This window comes from Tenrec ecaudatus, chromosome 14 (assembly GCF_050624435.1).
Source record: "Tenrec ecaudatus isolate mTenEca1 chromosome 14, mTenEca1.hap1, whole genome shotgun sequence".
Taxonomy (NCBI): Eukaryota; Metazoa; Chordata; class Mammalia; order Afrosoricida; family Tenrecidae; genus Tenrec; species Tenrec ecaudatus.
In genome coordinates this window covers 28,142,550-28,150,819 of record NC_134543.1, presented here as the reverse complement: position 1 = coordinate 28,150,819, position 8,270 = coordinate 28,142,550, and the positions used below count along the sequence as shown (strand labels likewise).

The 8,270-nt window shown below is 48.9% G+C and overlaps 1 pseudogene; it reads left to right on the top strand.

Annotated features, from left to right (window-relative positions):
• Nucleotides 1-7,739: 7,739 nt before the first annotated feature.
• Nucleotides 7,740-7,805, top strand: LOC142427055 (U7 small nuclear RNA; annotated as a pseudogene).
• The last annotated feature ends 465 nt before the right edge of the window (nt 7,806-8,270 follow it).

Genomic DNA, 8,270 nt, shown 5'->3' with positions numbered 1-8,270 from the left:
GGATCACATAGAAGATGTACATGACAACGAGAACTGCTTTGGAACAAGTGTTCTCACCGTCCTTCAGTCAAGTGAACAGGTTTGCGTGGGATTCCCCGGGCACCGGGCACCACTCTTCATTCCTTCCCCCCCTTCTTTGTGGGATACGCATGCCTCGTCATTGAAGGTAGGGAATAGGGACAGAAGTAAGGCAAGTGGTTGCGTGATCATGTAACCTGTAGGCTCTCTTGGCTGACCAGTTCAGAAATATCCTACCTTGAAGATGTGACACTGTACTGATATGTTGGGCAGTGCGGTGGAGGTTGACAAGCTGTTTATGGAAATAAACTGGTTTGGGTGACAGTCTGGAGAGCAAGCTTTGGGTGGGTGTCTTGGTTCTGGGGGGCTGCTATCACAAACTACCCAAACCTGGGTGGCTTATTAGAACAGACACGTTCTGGGGAGCAGGCTATTGGCTGTGCCGGTGCCCTCAGAGGCTTCGAGGGAGAATTCAGCCACGCCTTTCTCCCAGCTCTGGCCACTCCACCTGTCGCTTGACTTGTAGTTGCAGTGTTTCATGGTGCTCTCCTGTCTCCTGGTCTCCTGGTGTCTTTATCCTCTTTTCTATAAAGATGCTCATCAGATAGAAAGGAGGCCGTTCTGGGGTAACAGCCAAAAGATTGATGTTTGATGAGCCCACGCAGGGACTCCGAAAGATGCATTGCATTAGGTCAATCTGCTTCAGAAGACCTCTTCAGAGTACTGGGAAGCAAGGATTTCCAGCACAACCATTGTGATGCTGGAGAACATTGAAAGTACCGTGGACTTTGAGGTAGTCCCCTAATCTGGTGTCAATTTAAGGATGAAGAGTATAGGGGTGGAGTCTAGGCTGTCAATTTGGAGATAGCCAATGAGACTTCTGTGTGGGCATGGCCTTCCCCCTGAGAATTCTGGGAAATCTGGAACTTCCTCCTTGGAGATAGAAGATGCCTCTCTCTGCTTGCTACTACTCCCTGGGAGACATTGCAGAAAACAAGCCACATGGATGCAACCAGACCTTGGAAGCCGGAGAAACCACAGAGAGCCCTGCCAGCACTGAGATGTTTCCAATGACATTCGAACCAAAAACTTTCTACCCACTGGCCTGTGATCTTCTGCATTCGGCGTCATTGCATGTGTTTCGTGAGTCTGAAGAGGATTTATAGATTGCTATCAGAAATATGGGCTAATATTGGATTTATGGACTTGATCTAGACTGGGTTGGGATGTTTTCTCGATGTTCAGTTGCTCTTGTATATAAATGTCTTTCTTATTCACATATGTGTGTCCATGGGTTTGTTTCTCTAGTCTATCCAGACTCACACATATGTTGACGACTAAGGTGTGCCTGCCCAAGCCATGGTATTTTCAGTCACCTCTTATGCATGTGAAACTTGGACATGACTGCAGAAGAATGAAGGCATTTCCATTGTGATGCTGGAGAACATTGGAAGTACCGTGGACTACTAAAAGGACAAGCCAATCTCTCTCAAAAGAAGGAAGGCCAGAGTGCTCCCCAGAGGCAAGGATGGCAAGATTTCATCTGACGTGCTTTAGACATGCTGTCAGAGAGACCAGGCCCTGGAGAAGGGTGGCGTGCTTGGTACAGTGGAGGGGCAGTGAGGAAGAGGAGGGCCCTCAGGGAGATGATGGACACAGTGGCTGCGACAACGGGCTCATGCGTGGGAACAATGGTGAGGGTGGCGCAGGCCTGTGCAGTGTGTTGTTGTGGTGTGTGTGGTACGTGTGTTGCAACCGGCTCACTGGCACCTGACAACAACAGCAACGACAGGGACTCTGCCATCTGCTGCCCTGAGGACCCGCTCCCCAAAGATGACCACCTAGAAATTACTTCGGAGATGTTTTAGTCTGTCACCTGGGTCACTATGAGTCGAAATCAACTTGACACCACGTAACAATAACCGTTCTATCAGGATTAGGACCCACCTGCTCCAGTAGAGTCAGGAAACCCAAACCAAAAGGGAAGAACCGACTCAGCATATCTGAAATAGCTCAAATAAGTCAAGCCTTGAGTTGCAATCGGAAAGAGTCCGTAGGCAAAATATTGAACGATGCAGGAAGATCAAGAGAAGATGGAAATAATACAGGGAGTCACTGTACTAAAAAGAACTAGTCGACATTCCACCATTTCAGGAGGTAGCAGGAGCAATGACCAAGGGTGCTGAAGGAGGAAGTTTAAACTGAATGCACTAGCCAAAATCAAGGCCCCAGGAATGGATGGAATTACCACTAAAATGTTTCAGCAAGCTGGTGAAACACTGGAAGCACTCACTCGTCTATGCCAGTAAATTTGGGAGACAACTACTTGGATAACTAACTGAAAGAGATCCATATTTGTGTCCGTTTCAAAGAAAGGTGACCCAACAGAATAATCAAATTATAGAATGATATCATTGGTATCTGTGATAGGTAGGTTTATTGTGCCAACCTGGCCAATAGGAACATGTGGGATTAATAGGTCGCAGTTTGATTGGAGGGCAAAGAGATAAATGGATTGGCAAGTCCTGCCTGTCTCTCTCTTGCACTCTTGCACTCTGCCTCAATTGCGAGCTACACTACCTGTGGGAAACCCAACCCGTGGATTGTGTTGCTAGAGCTTGAGATTCCTTTGAGATCTGCTTCCCAAGCTGCTGGTGTATACATCGCTTGAGCTTGGGACTGTTGGATCCTGTTGTCTGGCTGACTGTTGGTGACTCACCTTGCTGTTTGCTGCCTGTGGCCGGACTGCCTGCATTGCCTAAGGGAAGACTCAGCCGTCTGCTTCCTCTACCTTGGACTGAGCAGCCCTTATGAGTTTAAGTACTTCCAGTGTATTAACTGTTTCATGGAAGTGAGTTGAACTGAGCCTTCTGTACTGCTGTGTGGACTAATTAGCTGTTCAATTCCTTCGTGCTGTGTGTGTGTGTATATATATAAATTTTATATATTTATATAAAACCATAAGTGTCCTGGTTTTGTTTCTCTAGAGAACCTTGCCTAGCACAATATCTCACACAAATTTTGCTGAAGATCATCCAACAATGGTTGCCGTAGTACACTGACAGGTAGCTGCTAGAAGTTCAGGCTGGATTCAGAAGAGAACGTGGAACAAGAGATAACATTGCTGATATCAGACAGATCTTGGCTCAAAGCAGAGAACACTAGAAAGATGTTTATTTGTGTTTCATTGACTATGCACAGGTATTCAGCTGTGTGGACCATAATAAACTGTGTAGAACCTTGAGAAGAATGAGCATTTCAGAACACGGATTGTGCTCATGTGGAACTTGTACATGGATCAAGAGGCAGTTATGCGAGCAGAACAAGGGAACATGGTGTAAAACAGGAAAGGTGAGCTTCAGGGTTGTTTACTGTCTTCATACTTGTTCAGTCTGAGCACTGAGAAAATCATCAGAGAAGCTGGCTTATATGAAGAAGAATATGGCATCAGGATTGGAGGAAGGTTTACTAACAACCAGCTTATTAACAACCTGAAATATGCAGCTGACACAAGCTTGCTTGCTGAAAGTAGGAGGATTTAAAGCACTTACTGATGAAGATCAAGGATTACAGCCTTCAGTATGGATGACAGCTCAATGTAAGGGAGACCATATTCTTCACCCTGGACCAGCAGGTGACATCATGATAAAGGACAAAAGGTTGAAGCTGTCAAGGCTTTTGTCGTGCTTGGATCCACAATCAATGCTCATGGCAGCAGCAGTCACGAGATAAAGGATGCATTGCGTTAGGTAAATCTGTTTCAGAAGACCTCTTTAGAGTATCGAAGGGCAAGGCTATTAATTTTAGGACTGAGGTGTGCCTGACCCAAGCCACAATACTCTCCATTGCATCATATGCATGTGGAAATAGGTCCGTGAATAAGGCAGATTGTAGAAGAATTGATGCATATGAATTGTGAAACTGGCAAACAAGATCGGAAGTATCGTGAACTGCTGAAAGTACAACCCAAACTGGATCGGAAGAAGTCAGTCTTACATTCTTTGGACATATTGTCGGGAGAGACCAGTCCCTGGAGACGGCCATCATGCTTGGTAAAGTAGAGGGCAGTTAAAAGGAGGCAGGCCCTGGACGAGATGCATTGATATCGTAGTTGAATCAATAGACCCAGGCACAGGAACAATTGTGAGGATGCCACAGGACTGTCCGGTGTTTTGTTCCATTGTACATGGGATAGCTATGGGGCATAACCGGCTCGATGGCATCTACCACCACCACTTCAGTACGGCAGCCGTGGTAACACAGTGATCAAGATCCCAAAGGTCAGCGGTTTGAAGCCACCAGCCATGTGAAAAGATGGGCTTTTCTACTCCCATAAACGCTTGCAGTCTCGGGAACTCACAGGGCAGTTCTACCCTGTCCTATGGGGTCGTTATGAATCGGCATCATCTCAACAGCAGCGAGTTTGATTGGCTTGTTTGTTTGTTTGTGGTACTCCGACCTGTTAACTGATAACATCTTCAAGGGCCTACTTTCTGAACAGGACCAACCTTCACCGATATGGGGTTGGGGCTTCAAGGCATGATTGGTTTGTTTTGAGTCGTGGTGCCTATAGGGGAATTTACTCAATACAGTTAGCGACCAGAAGCCCCTTCGATCTACCCAAGCCCAGTCCCTGGCCGGGGACTTCACACAGTGCGCTTCATGTCTGCTGCGTTCACTGTAAACAGCATGGGTGCCTGGAAAACCTGCGAGTTCTCCAAGGCCTCTAAGCCCGCCCTTCCCTGGGCCCATCCAAGCAGATCCTCTGGGATCTGTTTTCCTGACGATTTCTGCTCCTGGCACAGTGTCCACGTGAAATAAATGACCCAGGACCTTGTCCAGATGTCACCTGCTTCTAGAAATGCTCAATGCTGGCTGAGGGTGCTTCTCAGCTTAGAGACGTTGTCCTTACTGCCTTCTCTCACCGGCTCAGGGCGCCATGGTTCACGCACTCATGGCACCCACCCAAGAACTGTTAGCAAGAGTAGGTCAGTGAACCGCCTAAGACCGTGGAGACGCCATGTGGGAAGGGCGCTACTTCCAGGCTGCCGTCGCTTCCCCGCCACTCCGCTCGCTGCTCCTCACTCTTTCCTCTTCTCCTTTTCCTGTCACCCTCTATTAATTTTTAAATATTATATTTGAAGACTTGCTAAATAAAGAGAACTCTGAACACCGGGTGTCTATTTTCTGGGTCCCTATGTGCTTTCTTGTCAAGATTTTTTTTAATGATTATTTTTACTAAGTGGCCTTGATTTTTATCGTTCATGGCTTTGCGGCCATTCTTCTCCCTGTCTCTAACTTATTTCTAAAATATTCTCCCCAAAGTCCTTACCTCTACTTTTATCGATCCCCGGTGCCCCCTTTCAAGCCTGTCTTTGCCGTTTCAGAAAACTTAGAAAGTGATTCCTTTGTATGTTGGACCCTTGATCTCAGGCCTCCCTAGTCTTCCACCGAAATCTCCCAGAAGGTGCTTACATTTGGACTGGGGCAGTTCGGGTGGTCTTGGGTCTCTGTCATTTCCATACTGAGCCTGGGGACATGCTTTCTTCTCTCCCGCTCAAACCTCATCTATTTCCTCTAAGCAGCAGTTTTCACACTGGGAATGAACCACCTTACGAATTTAACACTTTCAAACAGTCTTCCCTCTCTCTCTGGGAAGGAAGGATTACACGTTCCCATTCCCTGGCAGTAAGCTCTCCAGTCTGCAGTCGTCCAATCTGCAGCAGGTCACGAGGCTGGAAGTTCTATTCTGAAACCCATGGGGCATCACTGTGGGTTGGAATTGACTCACGGGCCTTGGGTCCTAAGTCCTTGCCCCTCTGATTTCACGCCTTCTCTTTATTCAACCCACTGAGAGTGACTTCATTCCCTTCAACGGCTCCCCCCTGTCTTTTCTTTCCCACACTCCTTCCGTCTTTTTTGGACTTGGTCTTTGGAGCACTACGGGGACATCAGAGACGTGAAACCAAGGTCCCCGTACATCTCCCTACGGCCACCACAGCCCCCCTCCCCGAACTCCTTGTGCCAGACATGTATGAGGGGATTTCACAAAGTTCGTAGAAAGATAGAATGTTAATTCTTTTAAGAAAATGGAATTTCCCCAGGAACTTTCCGAAGGCCCCTAGTCTGTGTCCTTTTCCTCCTGTGAGTGGACTTGGCTGACCGTCATTTCCCCTGCCGGGGTTTCTATGTGAGGGAAAGAGAGATGGGAAGAATTGTGAAGGAATTGTGAAGGAAGCCTTGGATATAGCCCATCTTGGCTCTTGGGATGCGAATCACCTTCCTGTGAAGAACTCTAATACTCCACCCCCCCCCCCCGAGTTGGATAGAGTCCAGTAAGTGCTCACTGCTTAGGACAAACGTTTCTCCTCCCCTTCCATGACATGTCAGGGCGAAAGATCGTCCCTTCCTGTCTTTTCTCCGGCTTTGATCTCCCTTCGGGGACCCTCACCATCTGCAGGCCCAGATATAGGCAGTGGGATGGCTGGGTTAGGGGTAGGGCTACCCAGTCTGGTCCTGGAAAGGAAAGGCAACAGCTGTTGGGTTGAGACCATTCCCAGAATGGACTGGGGATCCACATCCCGTAGCTTCACTGGAGAGGCACTGGCTGGGAATCCCACCCAGCCTCCATCGTGGGAGATGAGAGCTCCACCATGGACCGCTGCTGTCTCAATGAAATCCTAGCAGATGGTCCATCGTGCGTGAGGCTGGGTTTTCTAGAGAAATGAAACTAGTGACAATCCTATATACATAGGAAGGAACTTTAGGTCAAGAGAGAAGCGGCCCAGCCCAGTCCAACTCAAGTCCATGGGTCAGGTGCTAACTGGAGGGCTCTCTGGACTCCCACAGCCGCCAGCTGATGGTGCAGGAAGGTGAAGCCGGAAGCAGAGAGATCACAGGCCGGTGGATGCAGAGACTTGTGGATCCAGTGCCGGGAACATGGCACACCAAGCTGATAGCTTCCTGGTCAGCAGACTGCATGGTGGCCACTGGCCTAGAATCTAGACCCAGAGCGCAGGAAGGAGGGGTGGACAAAAGGCCTTTGTCCTCAGCCTCTCAGAAAAAGACCACCTCCAATGAGACATCATCAGGTTGCTTGATTCATTGGATGCCGCCCACACCTTTCCACAGGTGTGACAAATGGACATAAAACCTAACCATCACAATAATCAAAGGGGTGATTTCCAATGTGAGCCCTGAAGTCCTTTCCTAGGTCAAGGGCCACATGGGAAACCTCTTTTAGATCAGTTAGACAACTTAGACAATCCAGGGGTTTGTGTGCCTGTGTCCGTGTGTGTGTGTGTGTGGGGGGGGGTGCTTCTCTGTCTCTGGAGACCTCACTTTCCTTGGGGACTTTGTTCCCCGCCGGGGCTGAGTTGTCAGCCTTCCATCCTCACCCCTGAGTTCTCCTGTCTGCAGGTGGAGGCTGGGTCAGCTGGAGGAGGGCTGCCCGCTGTGTGCTGACAGGACCTATGGCTTCTCCAGTCATGGGCTCCAGCCAGGCGCTCCAGACTGGAGTGACTCAAAGGAGACCTGTCGTGGGGTATTCCACTTTGCAGGTCCGGAAGCTGGGTCGAGTGTGGCTTTTGCTTCTGAAGGAGCTCTGGGTGCACTGTGGTTAGAACAGTAGCCCGCCCACCCAAAGTCCAGCCCACAACCCAACCTAGTCACTGCTCAGGAAATGGAGGTGGGGGTCTGCTACCATAAGAGAGTGATACCCCTAGTGTTATAGCTCTTTTAGAATTTGTCTAGCAGGCTTTCTGTTTTGTTTTTTCAGAAATGCCCCCCCCCCCAAAAATCGATACCCTTGGAAATCCTATGGGGGCAGTTCAACTCTGTCCTCCAGGTTTGCTATGAGTTAAAATAGACTGCCTGCCTCCCAATGGGGAGGTCTCAGCCTTTGAACTGAACTGCCTTCATGAAAGGCCGGGGAAGTGTACCTGTTCGTAAGCAGCAGTCACCTTGAGTACCTGTGCTCCTGGCTCTGCATGGAGACAGTACAGGGAGGCCAGCCCTGTGCGTTTGGAGTTTGAACTCCCAGAGTGAGTTTGGGGAGAGGAAGGAGGGGTCATCTACTTGCTTGCATGTGGTGTCAAAGGAAAGGGTAGGAGTGTGTGTGTGTGTGTGTGTGTGTGTGTGTGTGTGTGTGTGTGTGTAAGGAAGGCGAGTGTGCAGAGAAGGGAAGCCCAGATTGCCGAAGGACCACAGTCAGTGTCAGGCTCTCTGTGCTGTTTCATCGCATCTCCACACAA